Source organism: Cyprinodon tularosa, unplaced genomic scaffold, assembly GCF_016077235.1.
Source record: "Cyprinodon tularosa strain WSP-4 unplaced genomic scaffold, ASM1607723v1 ctg209, whole genome shotgun sequence".
Classification (NCBI taxonomy): Eukaryota; Metazoa; Chordata; class Actinopteri; order Cyprinodontiformes; family Cyprinodontidae; genus Cyprinodon; species Cyprinodon tularosa.
In genome coordinates, this window is record NW_024038774.1 from 756892 (window position 1) to 770486 (window position 13595).

The 13595-nt window shown below is 40.0% G+C and overlaps 1 protein-coding gene across 10 annotated transcripts in view; it reads right to left on the reverse strand.

Annotated features, from left to right (window-relative positions):
• Positions 1 to 13595, reverse strand: part of foxp1b (forkhead box P1b) — a 232979-nt gene that overhangs the window by 204317 nt on the left and 15067 nt on the right. For 9 of the 10 annotated variants that reach the window (XM_038285226.1, XM_038285238.1, XM_038285234.1 and 6 more), the window contains exon 3: positions 2960 to 3035. The exons of the other annotated variant lie outside the window; for it this stretch is intronic. The gene's annotated coding sequence lies outside the window, so the exon portion shown is untranslated. The remainder of the gene's footprint in view (positions 1 to 2959; positions 3036 to 13595) is intronic. 10 annotated transcript variants of the gene reach the window in all.

Genomic DNA, 13595 nt, shown 5'->3' on the forward strand with positions numbered 1-13595 from the left:
GCAGAACATGTGCATGTGAAAAAAAAACACTCCTTGTGCTAACTGTTAGGCATGATGGAAGATGTGTGATGCTAGGGGACCCGTTTCTTCTCCAAAAGCCCTGACAACGTTTAGGATTCATCTCATCAACGAACATTTTAAATGCTCATTGATTTTATCTCTGTTCATCCAGCTAACACGCTAAATGAAATTCCAATATTCTCTATGTCCGTATTGTTCCTTGGAATATGGAAAACTCAGCATCTATGTTTGCTTCGCATCCGAAGTCAGATTGGATAGATTAAGCAATACGTCTTCAGAACATAAGCAGTGACTGGGGAGATGTTTTCAGGCTGAACAAATCAGGCTTCGTCAGACGGTTTTTAAGGCATTCTACTTACTGCCTGAGAAGATTCACTGGCCAGACGTGTTGCTTTGTACGCCGCTTACTGAGCATGTTTCAGCCTGCCCGGGGGGAGAGCAAGTGTCTGCGCGTTTGGGTGTGTTTATGTTTTATCCTCAGGACCCCCAATTGTTGTTCATTTCCTGCACAAAGTCAAAATAAGCACATAAAGGCCAGAATGCGCTCTTCCCTGGCCTCTTCCACCCACATCACAGCAGTTTTCTGCACAAGTGGCTAACCAAAGATAATTATACAATTAAAACAATTTTCCACATCTATCTGTCAGTTTGATTTAATTCCCCATTCGAAAGACTCTAATGGAGTAAGCCTTTCTCTCTTCTTCCTCAACCAGAGCTTTTTTTTTCTCCACACTTTTGTTCACAAAATGCACCAAAGCACCAAATTTGTTCATCGGGATGTTGGGAAATCTCGTTAGGAGCGGTTTTTCATTAAAAGGCACACCGCAGTAGGAAACAGGGAGGTTTATTTGATTGTTGGTTCAAACTAACCCTTGGCTGCAGAAAAAAAGAAGCTGCGATCCTCTTATTTTCTGAGACAACAATCTCTTCACCCAGTTCTGACATTATTAATTCATCATGACAAAATGCAACACAAAGGAAGCTAAAAGTAATGCTTACAGTCACATTTCAGCAGAAAATCATGAGCCAATTGAACTAAGTTCCAATATTAGTTCATATTAAAATGAACTATTCTGTCCTGTTGCTGATCAGACAAAAGAACCTGAACTGTGTTTTTTTAGACAAACAAACACAGGGTGTGAGGAAAAAGGGAGGATTTAAACAAACCTTGACCTGGATATCCTGCACCTCCGTCCACCCTGCGTGGACAAGGAACACAGATTGGAACCACTCCCACACAAGTTCAAGGGAAATGCTTGCATTGCATGTCTGCCTCTGTCAGCCAGGGTCAACAAACACAACAGCACAAGAGGGTTTTTATGATTATGAGCAGCCCTGATGGGGATATGCATATCCATTAGGTATGAGTCTGCTGCTAGAAGAAGTTTGGTATTAAACCACCAGCAAGTGCCCCATCAGCAGAGAGGGGAAAGCTGCCTTTTATGGCAACAGATCCCAGACTCAGGCCGTTGGCCACAGAGCCCACAAATGAGGCGTTAAGTGTAGTAGAAGTGCAGCCGAGCTAAAGGAGCAGGGAGCTATGACCTTTTTATCATCCAAGCATGAACTGGCTTCTCCTTCCTCCTATCGCGCTTACTGTCGCTCCTGCAGACACAAAAAATGTACGACAAGCTAAAACAGTTCACACTTCTATCATTGAAACCCAGCAGCTGTATGCAGGAGGAGTTCATACAGGAGGGCTGCTCAACAAATGCATCCGGGATTTTACATTCTGCAAACATTAACGTGAAATTTCTCCTCTCAAGACAGTCTCACAAATTATAAACACATATTATATACAGCTATTTTACTATAATTCTAATGAATTTCACTATTAAATTCATTTTATTTCAGATCACATTTCCAGGGTTTTTGGACATTAGGTCCAATGGATGGATGGATGGATGGATGGATGGATGGATGGATGGATGGATGGATGGATGGATGGATGGATGGATGGAATAAAGACCTTTCACTATGAATTGAATAGTTAATGGATTCAGTCACCTTAATTATTGTACTAGTTCTTAATTTATAAACTTAGGAAAATTAAAAAATTAAAAAAAAAAAACAAGTTGACAAGCTGTTCACACAAGTTTCTCCTTTTTTTACTCAATATTGATATTTTACTTCTCATAAATATACTATAACTGGTTTACCAAGGCTGGTCATATAGACAAGAAACTAAACATGTAACAGTATGTTATACTTGTGGTAAATTGATATTGAAGCACTTAAATTAATATAGAATGAAATCATTATTGAACTGAGCAGTGGCCTAAAGAATGGAAATCAAATCAATTTGTCCTAGCAATTCATTTTAATCCAGACCTACTAAAGTCGTAAATGACGATCCGAACTCTTCCATAATTTTCCGCGATCCTGAGTAAATTATTTCTTTACTCCCAGACAGAAGCAAGGCTGGAGGAAAAAAGTAAAGGAAAACAACCTGACAGAGATTCAAAAACATAGTGAAGCGAGGGGCCTGCTGGGATGGTTTCATCACAGTGCCTGACCCCCCCTGCTGCTGGGAATGGCGGGAGATATGGGGGGGGGGACTCTTCTTCACAGTTGGAGATTTAATTGCACACAGATTCCATTACCTCTGCACAAATGTCACATTCTCTCCTGATCAGAGGGCACAGCAGCCACTGGCAGCACGGCTGGCAAGCAGCCAGGCTGTAGTGCAGTGTTCAGCCAATCACAGCTCTCTGTGCTCTCACAGGTGAGCAGAGGGACAGCGGAGGTGCTCTAAAGCAGATACATTAACAGATGAAGAGGCGGCATCGTTTGCATCACTGTAGCGGAGGCTAATTGCCTCTAGACGAATAAAATTGTTTCCTTCTTTCAAACTTTTTTTTTGGCGAATCATCAAGACAAGACAGTGAGAAATACAGTACACAACCAGAGAAAGGTTAGTGGGAGAAGTGACACATACCCTGATCACTGCAGTGGAGTGGATCGGCGCTTCATTCCTCCAATCGGAGCTCAGCTCTTAGTCCTGAGGGGCAGGGCTGTGGGGGTTTCATAGAGAACGCAGGGACCGAGAGAGAAAGAGAAACAGAAGGAAGGGGAAAGATACAACAATTACCAACAGGAAGTAAAAGGTGGGGAAAGCCCCTACCCTGGTCCACTGAGCCCACATGTACAGAAACATCAAAGCGCTAAAAGTAAACGTGATCTTCCAAGCCCACAACTATTTAATATGTTCTGACACACTGATTCCTTTGGAATCTCTTAGCCTACATGCATTTAGAGATACCTTTTTTTAATATAAAAACTGCTAAAGTGCGCTTTCTTATAAATTTGGCAGAGGTTTTTAAAAAAAATCCCCAAACAGCTTCTATCCAACAAGCCTTATTTACTTCTTTCAGTATGAATTAAGAGAACTGTATATTTTTCAACTCTGCTCTTTAGTGAGAGTTAATCTAAACATCTTTTTGTAAATTAAATATTAAAGAGCCACATTATCTGACGTATATGCAGCTCTGACTTGCTTTTTCTTACCCAAATCGATTCTTCCTAACTTTGTAGAACAAATACAGCTATCTAGAGGTAGATGAGTAAAAATAAACTACCTAAAAGTTCATTTAGCAACTCTACTAGAGGAAAGAGCTGGAGATGCAGGCTTATTAATCAGGAACTTTCACAAGGTTCTATAAAAAGCTTTAAGGTTATTTTTATCTTTTCAATTGAAAGATCAAGTCTTTTTGGGGGGGAACCCCCATATTTATTCAAATCATTGTAAGAAAATCAGGTGCACAGGGCTCACAAGACCAGAAAGAAACTTTTTTCTTTTGTTCTACCATCACAAGCGCAAATATGTAGAGAATTCTAAGGTCTGTATAAAACTGGATCCAATTACTCTGCTGCTGAAAAGCTTGTTTATAGTTTAATCTGACCAAACATTCCAGGTGAGTCAGGTATAAAACAAAGATGAATATGTCAAAATATATAGCAGAGGATCTATAACGCTGTGGGACTGTTTCAGTACTTAACACCCTGGAAACAATTTTATAATAAATTAAAATTATGACTAATGAATCTAAAACTGATGAAAAAAACTAAAACCTGATATTTCAACAAGAGACCAAAGACCAACTGGAAAATATGGCGTGCCCTTGAAAAAATTCAAAAATCAACCCTGCATTGTGGCCATACTAGCCCACAGGCAAAAATCCTAAAACAAAAAAAAAATTAGGTGAGCTAAACGGAGGAGAAGATTAAACAGGACAGGATGATGTAGGAAAAGAGAGGGATTTTCATAGAACCTTCCTAGGGAATTATTATAGGAAATGACTGTGGCCAAAATGGAGCGTTGAACAAAGCATTAAAGAAAGAGGGACAAAGTGCCACTGGACATTATGGGTAAAAATCACTATTTGTGGTGATTTTTAAACTTTAGTTTCAAACTAAAGTTTAGAAAATTAAAGACATTTTCAGTGTTTGTTGCTGCTACATCAAAAATTATATTTTTTTCTTGCCTTTTATATGTTTGGTGAGGTGACCAATGTTGAAATGCAAACTACTGGTCAGCAAACGATGAAATTACCACAAACTTAAAATTAAACTTAATTTTCAAGCCTTATAGTTGTCTCCCCACGTTTTTTCATGACGGATCTTTTTCCGTACATAAATGAGCAATTCATCTCATTATGAAACGTCTGAGACAAGCTAGACAAACAAGCCTGTATGAAAGCTCAAACGCATTCATCTGTGGCCTGATAAACAAGCGGAGAGATGCTAATAACTTCCTTATACAATTCAGATCATGCAAAAGAGGCAGAGGAATTTGATGTGTTCTGGTTTTGTCCTTGTCACAGGAGTCAGAGCTGCATGTGTGGCTTGTTGCCCCATGAGATATGTGCATATAAGTTTGCTGTTTAATGTGGTCGAGTTTTGAGCAGCAAGGCACGACAATCCAGCTCCGAGTTAATTGGTCTGCTCTATAAAAGTAGTGTCAAAAACGAAATCTATAACCCTACTTCAAAGTTAGGCTGAGCAGCTTTGCAGGCAGACACAACAAACCACAGCCTCATAATTCAGCAGGCTGGAATTCAGCTAACCCCATTAGCGTTGCCGTTGTTTCAACAGTCTGTCCACATTCCTAGGCCCTCCATCCGCCTCAGATAAGACCCTTCTGATTGCTCTGCTGCATGCCTGCCATTGCACCCAGAAATACGCTGAGCCAAACACAGAGGCCCTCTCAGTAGCATCTCTGTCAGCGTCCGAGTCAAAGAAGCAACAGAAGGCCTTTCTGCCATGTCTGCCACATGCGATGTGTAACAATCACCCGCAAATATTCACTGACAATGTCGGGGTAACATCAGACGGCTTTGACTTTAATGTTAGCTCTCAGTTTGCATCTTAACAAGCACTTGAATTAGGAAAAAAGTGTTTCTTATGGTGCCATTTGTCAATAAAAACACTGCATAAAACTAAACACCACCTTTAGCATTAAAGTGCAGCCATTCTGCGGTCTTTTTTGGCATGCCAGCTGCCTGCTCCTTGGTTCATCCTCTGAAAACATGTGGTTGTAATCTCACTTTTTCACTTAGATTGAAAGCGGCTTTCTGTAGAACTAGGGACTTTATGGGATGTGTTAACGGCAAACTCATTTGTCAGTTTAGAAACAAATAAGGATATCTGAAGCTATCCAGGCTTGGATTAACATCGGCTTCCTGAAGGTGCAAATTATGGTTACAGTTTTTAGCTAAGCAAACGAGGCCGGTTCACCTGCTGCATTTCATATCTGGTGAAAAACCCTTCATAGGAAAATAACCGTCACTGATCAACAACTCCCTACCAGTGAGTGAAACCGAGTGGATATTAAACATGAACATTCAAATTCTGTCTGACACCACTGAATTAGAAAAGCTTAATATTATATGCAAAGGTCAAACCCAAACTGGATGACAGATTATTCAGTAAAGGCTGTAGTTTGTAAAAATCTTGATTTTATTCAACCTTTGATCCAAAAATCTTTTCTCTGCCATCTCACCTTATTAGGCCACTTATGGACTGAAAGAGGTAAGCACCCACTACATGTGGTCTTACTAAAATCATAGTAGTGAGATGTTTGAATATGGTCTATTTCCTACAATTACATTTCTTTATTTCTTTTTAAAAACTGAAATGATGTCATAGTTTCATTAGCTTCTGATAAATGCAGCCATGTAACATAACCCACACATCCTATAACATGGTTGTTTTTTTTTACTTATTTGAACTTACAGATATTTAATCAAATCAATAACCTAATATAGAAACATGACAATCAAATGTTGCAGCTGATTATGTGTGTAAGGAGTTTCAGAAGGTTCCAACATAATGAGAAATCAGCCATCCATCTGCAAGGAGTGGAGGAAAATAGGCAACAAATGGTGAAAAGCCAGCATTTGGATATCAGATCTATTAAGTTCACCCTTAAAAGCAGATATAGGGACGTTCTCCAGGGCATCAGCTCGGCCTTCAACACCAAGAACTTTGCCTGAGCAGGATAGATATTGTAATTTCACTCGTATATCATTTCAATAGAAATATAAATAAAATAAAATATTATGGATTTCTGGATTTAAAAAGAAATGAGGTTCCTCTCAGATTTGAATTTTTTTTTTTTTTTGCTATATTATGATTGTATTATAAATGTCCAACCCTAGACCTCAAACCTAGACACTGTTCAGGAGAAAGTCCAGCAGGGACTGCACCTCCACCTTTGTTTTAAATATCTATACTTAAAATGTCTTCATTATTGGAAAAATGGAAATAAAGACAAGATTCTAATTGTTGAGCCCATTCCTGGAAAGCAACTGAAGAATTGAGCAGCAGGCATCAAGGTTTGAGGTGGCTGTTCTGCTGCAGCAGGACTGAGCAGGACAGTCATAGAATCCAGCAGCTATTCTACCTCCATCAGATAGAGCTTGAAGAAAATATGAGACGAAGAAACAGTAAAACAACCCAAACCACCCCAGTACTTCCCTGGAGAACTGGCTGAGGAGGAATTAGAAAGTTCTGGGTAGGGAGAAAGTCCAGATAACTGATCTAACTGAGATGCTTAAAGGAAAACTTGAAACAGGCTGTAAATGCAAGAAAAACTCTAAGATCCCATTTTCGAAAGTGAGGAACAGTGCAAAGTGTCCTTAGATGGATGTCTAAATGGCTACAATAATAACTTACTGAAGAGATTTCCACAAAATGGGTTACATTTATTGTTAGGGGGTGGAATATCCTACACGTTTGATCAGAGGGACATTTGGATTTCAGTTGATAAAACAGGTTTAATTGTTGGTGTTTACCTATAAAAAAGAAGAAAAAAACTTTATCATTCTCCCACAGTGGGATCAGATCACCTTTAGCTGTGTCAAAGAATAATGTTTCCAGTAACTTGTAGCTAGAGTTAGTCCAATGATCCAATCTGCAGCTAAGGATATTGGTGCTGTATCGGATCAATGGCTTGACCCATTAAGTCACATCCCTTCCAGTACCTCATCTAATAAGAGCCAATCTTTGGGGACACCCCCAGCTGACCCATGCTACTGGGGACAATTACAAGAGAGTGGTCTTTCAGGACCGACGCCCACTTGACCCGGGAGAGAAAAACACGGAGGAGATCCACATGATTTAAACTCCTCCCCAAGACGTGCTGACAAGGTTACAGGGTCATTGCAGACATTAACAGGTCAGTGTGTGGCCCACTTGGGAACAATTACTCCCAGTCACAGCTAAGTGGACACTTGATTGAACACGACGGAGGCAGGACACACTTCCCACAGATAACAATCCCCAAAGCCATTTAGGATAAAAAGCTCTTGTGATACAGCCTTTATGGGCAAAATTCATCTTCCCTTTCCCCTTTTAAAAGAATGTGAGAGTGTGATAGAGAGCCATTCTTTGGGAGAGATGAGTTACTCAGAGCATTACCATTTTCTGGTTATGACACAGAAACAATTACAAGGTGACTGGGAGAAAAGGCTAAACAACGCGGCCGGCTCTTAGGATTTCATTTTTCATTAGTGAAGAAAACAGATATGGTATCTCTCACACTTTTGCTGATGGTGAAAATGTGTTTTCCCTGTAAGTCAAACTAGAGTCACCATGTAGGACCTCACATCATTAGCGTTCACAAATATCTCACTTCTTCTGATTACTGTGTGGGCGCTGCAGCTTTTTTTATGCCGTTCAACCTTTGACCTACTGACAGCCTGACCCGTCTCCCACCACAATGACTATAAGTTTGCCTCAAACATCTGGCGTCTTATGCGTCCACGGAGTAACAAAAACAAATACTTTGTGCGTTTCATCATAACGTGTGGGTTTGACATGAATTGTACAGGGGAGGAAAACTAAACAGATGTTTTCGGGTAGCTACTGCAGATAAAATGACAACTTTGCACAGAACCATCTCTCCTGCCCTACAGGCTCCTTGCAAACAAATAGGCCTTATCAATTCCCCAGCACATTTAACCCATATTTGCATAAGCTGCATGTTTGTCGCATTGTTTCCTGTTTTGTTTTCTTTTCCATGGCCTGTGTTTATTTATTTTTCTGCATTAGGAAATCAGTTCCACATTGTTTCCCCCCCACCCCTGATCTGCTGTTGTGGTTGACGCTGCAGCTGTTGGTTGTTAGTGGCTGGAGATGACACAGTTCAGCACTTCTCTAGAAAACAGCGCGCCTAAACACAGCTGCACAGAGGAGAGAGGAGACTATTTTTTATCAAATAAAAAGATAAACAAATCCTTCAGCTGATAAACTGATATCACTCCAGAGGCTCTGCTCATTAAGCTTCTACATTTTTTCCCAGTGAAAAGAAAGTGTGTTTAACTTTAGCTGCGTTATAATAAAATAAACAAATGCATATAAAGAGTTTCATTTTTTTCTTATTAGTAAATATCTGTTTCAAAGCTTATACTTTCCTATCTTAACAACCATTCTCCAGGAGCTTAAGCATCTAAGCCATTAAGATCTAAACTGGGTGAAGATCATAGGTCAAACTAAACAGAGGTGGACCTGATGGCGAGCTTTGGCTCATCATCCTGCTGCATAGCCAAAGTTTACTCAAGCTAAACTCTAGAACCGATGGTTGGATCATTTTGGATGTCCAGATCCTAAAGAGCAAAGCAGCCCCAGGCCATCACACCTCCACCACTCAGTTTGACTGTAGCCTTCATGTTCTATTGCCAATTAGAAAAGCATCTTCACTAGAAACTTTTAAAACTGCTGTTTATTCAAACAACATACTGGCCAATGTGTGTTTTACAGTCATGAGAGGGATACCCATTGTAGCATCCTTGTTTTTGTCAACCTTGTTTTATTCTTCAGGTAATATGTAACCTAGTAAACTAGCCTCACCCGCCAGCCGCCAAAATCATTTATTCCTGCGAGTGGTCTAGCCTCGATCAATGCCCCAGGCCGTAGAACTGGTGAGCCAATCACAACGCAGAGATGTGTTTTGAATTTTTGGATGCAAAGTGGGCGGGGCTTTGAGGGCGTGACGACAAAGCTGCGCAACGCTGGAGAAAGAACAACAAGGAAGATGGCAACAACTATTGAACTCTCGTTTGACTCAGCTTTGGAATCAGTTTTAAAAGGATTAGACTTGGGGTTTTCGTTGAAACATGAGCAGGAAGAGGCTCTACGCTCACTCGTTTTTAAGAAGGACCTATTGGACGTTTTACCGACAGGCTGTTTGTTTACACTCCCCCACCAGCTTTCTGTCACGCTTACGACGTCACAGTCAGTTGCGCTCATTGGTCAGAGCGTTGGCCAATAGGCCCAGACATGGTTTGAAAAACAATGGGTTGTTCTCATCAACAATCTTCCGATGTCTCATTCATCGGGGCCAAATTACACATTTAATCTCACGTTTACTCTGGTTTATCAGGGTAGGTAATATGCCTTCAAAATAGAAATATTATAAAAACAAGGTAGGTCTAAAAATACTTTTTCTTCCCTTTCACTACCGTATCATAGTTTATTCATTATTAGGAGAGGCCCAGTTCTAGTTATGTTTCACATGCAGCTGTTTCCTCTTTTAATAAATTAAATAATCATTTTCAAGCATGATTTTTATATTATTTCTCTTTGGTTTATATTTTTCTGATATAAAAACTGGTTCTGAGCTAAAGCATATAATTGTAAGAAAAAAGCGACACCAAATTAACTCTGTAAGAAGGTAAAGACTTTTTCATAAAACGATAACAACATTAATCTATTTTATTATCAATTTAGCACAAATAGGAACAGTTTCTGCTTTTATGTTTTAAACAAAATGACGTCAGGCTGACCGATCCTCGATATGTGCTTCTGATCTTTGGGGCTGAATTTGAAGCCCGTATTTTTTATTTTTCTTCCATTTACATGATAAAAATAACACACTGATAAATGTCACACAAGTCTCGATTCAAATAAATAGATATTTATAACCAAAACAAACAAAGCATTAACAAAAGATCGCAAATAAACGTAGGGGCTAAGCGTGAACGTTATGTGATCTCGAGGCATGGCTGCAGAATGCACTAATGAATTGTTGAACACATGCATCCACCATGTGAAAAACCCTCTGATGCTTAAACTCCTGCAGTAACGATTAAGGCATTAACAGGAAAGGAATACAACTCCATAAATGTCACTGCTTTAAAAGCCCTAATGCCCGTTTCTCCAGTTTCCTAAAAAAGATGAATGCAGTACAAAGAGAAAGACTGTCAAAGTGCAGACAAACTGGTATCAAGTTGTTAACCACATGAATTCACATTTACCACCCGGCATATTAACTGCCTCAAATCCGTTTACACCAAAGAAATCTCCCAGCGCGTTGACACTACACAGAATCCATAAACAGACAATAAACACATTGTAATTATGAATGCCAACTCTTTAATTACGTGTGTCATCTGGGGATGGCCGAGTTCGCTAATTGTCAGAGTGATGGTAAAGGATTCGGGGAGACAGGAAGGAGATCCAGCCTCAGGCCCATTGAAAACCTTATTCCCTCGTCACTGGCAGAAAATTCAATTGGCACGATTCCAAGGAGAACCGTCCAAACAGCTTTAATCAGCAGGAATAAACTTCATGCAAATCTGTCACATTAGCACAAACAAGAAAAGGTGGAAAACACTGGAGGTTTATTGTAGTCTGAATATGATTACGAGGGAAACTCCTCATCCTCCTTTGACCTCACTGCCAGCCGCCTTTAGGAGAGAAACAGCATCTTTATTTGCTGCAAGCCAAATCCCCTTACCCCACCTGAAGATTCAACCAACAAACAAAACCTCTTGGTTTTATAGATAATAAAAAAACACAGAAGTTGCAGTTTACGTCCATCTCTCCTTCAGGCGCTGTGAGAGTGGTTCTGAAGGCTGTCCGGAAAAGTGTTTGATTGGTGCTAGATTGTTCTATAGGAGAGAGACAGACAAGCACAGACAGGTAGAAGGTAACGATAACTTTGAAGCAGAGCCTCAGAGATACCTGCTTCAACATTTATAAAACTGTCCTTTTCATACTTGATACTGATACTTTGTTAAACAGTAGTTAGGATGCAGGATTTAATGGTGTTGGAGATTTAGTAGGTAGTAGATAACAAGTAATATCCAAAGAAAACAACCTTACTATATATTATATTGACATCTGACATCAGTTCCATATCAGCCAGAAAATAAATATTGGAATGCACCGGCCTGCATCTAAAATCTGAAATAAGCACCATGATACTGTAGAAACACCCAGCTTCTTTTTAGAGTGATTCTAACACGTTGGTTAATAACACATGAGTCAGTTGTTCTAATGCCTATTGATGAATGCTTGATCAAACCTTTTCTTACTCTCCACGCTGTAAAATAAATAATAAAAGAGTGTATGATTGCTGCCGATATCGTATCAGGTTGATATCAGTCAATACCCACAGCTGCAATATTCTATTACTGTATCGGAAATGAAAAAAGCTGGATCAGGATATGCCTAATTTGAAAGATCTCAGGTTAGGTCATCAGATCATATTGGAAAGACGAGATCAGTGTGAGCTTGATTACCTTCAGCTCTGACCACAATAAGAATATTGCTTCTCATTCATAACTATAATCCCCTACTATAGGTAAGGTGCTTTGAAAAGGTTATGCTGTTATGTACTTTGTATTAGTCAGAGGAAGAGGTGAACTAAGATCAAAGACTGAATTACTCAAATTACTGAAAATACTCTGTGAGATGATTCCCTGAGATGAGTCGTCTGCTAAATAAATGTCACTGAGGCAGTGAGAAACCGTCTCCAGCATTGTTTACATATTGACTGGCACCGTGCGGTTGGCCCTGATGAGAACAACACACAATCTCCGCTGGGTATGATCTCACTTGGTGGAAAAAGAGCTGTCACTGTGATTCGGGTGGGAGGGTGTGGCGTTGCAATCAATGATGGTGGAGAGACTTCAACGCAAACATAACAAATCCATTACTGGTCATGAAGCATGAAATCATACATTAGCTGAGCTCTAAATGAAATAGTCGATTCAGGAACAATTTACAGCTCAAACTCTTCTCACTTGTGGCTTTTTTTTCCATTCGCTCTGTCTGCGAAGTTAAACTGAGCACTTCACTCTGCCCTGGGAGGTCCTTTTTCATGGGATCACTATTGATGAACAGAGATCCTAGTGACTTAGTGAAAGTGAAAGCGAGCATGAAGAATGCAGAATTTTCATCTCTCTCATACTCTAATGCAGCCCATTATGCTCTAAAAACAGACTGCTCATCTATTCATTTTATGGAGCATTTGCAAAAAAAGATGACGCTGCAAGAGGGTGGATCAGGGTGATTAAAACCCTCCCAATTAGCCCTTTAGTCACAGCATCCAGCTGCATTTAAAGTACACAGAAATGCACTCAAAGAGCCAGGACTGGAGCCTCTCTGTAGCAGAAAATGAAACGATTGATTCTCTCATATCTCAGCAGGAGTTGTACTCAGAGTGAGGAATTGATTGGTCTATGCATTAAAAGCTGGTGCATGGTGCAGCCCACATACAAAAACATCCGATCACTGGAAACAGCTGACTGCTTCAACCAATCAGACGTAATTACAGCACCAACAACAGGTGCAGGGAGCTTTTTACAAAAGGCTATAAATGGTGGATCAATGTAGGAGAACAGCGATGAAAACTACACTGATGCGGAAAGAAAGCTTTCCTTCATGACCTGAAAGTTCACAGCCCTTTGCAGAAGTTTTCATTCTCCTTCACAGTTTGTCTAATCCGGCAAAAATCGTCCATGTTTTTCATTTGAATTTAGAGCACAATAATAAACAGAAAGGGAAATTATCAACTTTTTGTCATATATGATTAACTGTGGGGGCAGCATCATGCTGTGGGCGTGCTGCTCTTTGGCGAGGTCAGGGAAGCCTGCCAGTTTCTAGGAAAATTAAGCTTTTCCAACTACAAGTCAAACTTGGAGGAAACATGAAAGTGGCAGAAGTCCAACTTCCAGGAACGTTCAACAGATCCACAACCAAATGCATCCCAGCAAAGCACAGTCATGCTTTGAAGTCAAAGTTAGGACCTGAATGCAATGCAGAACATAGGAGACCTGAATATGTAC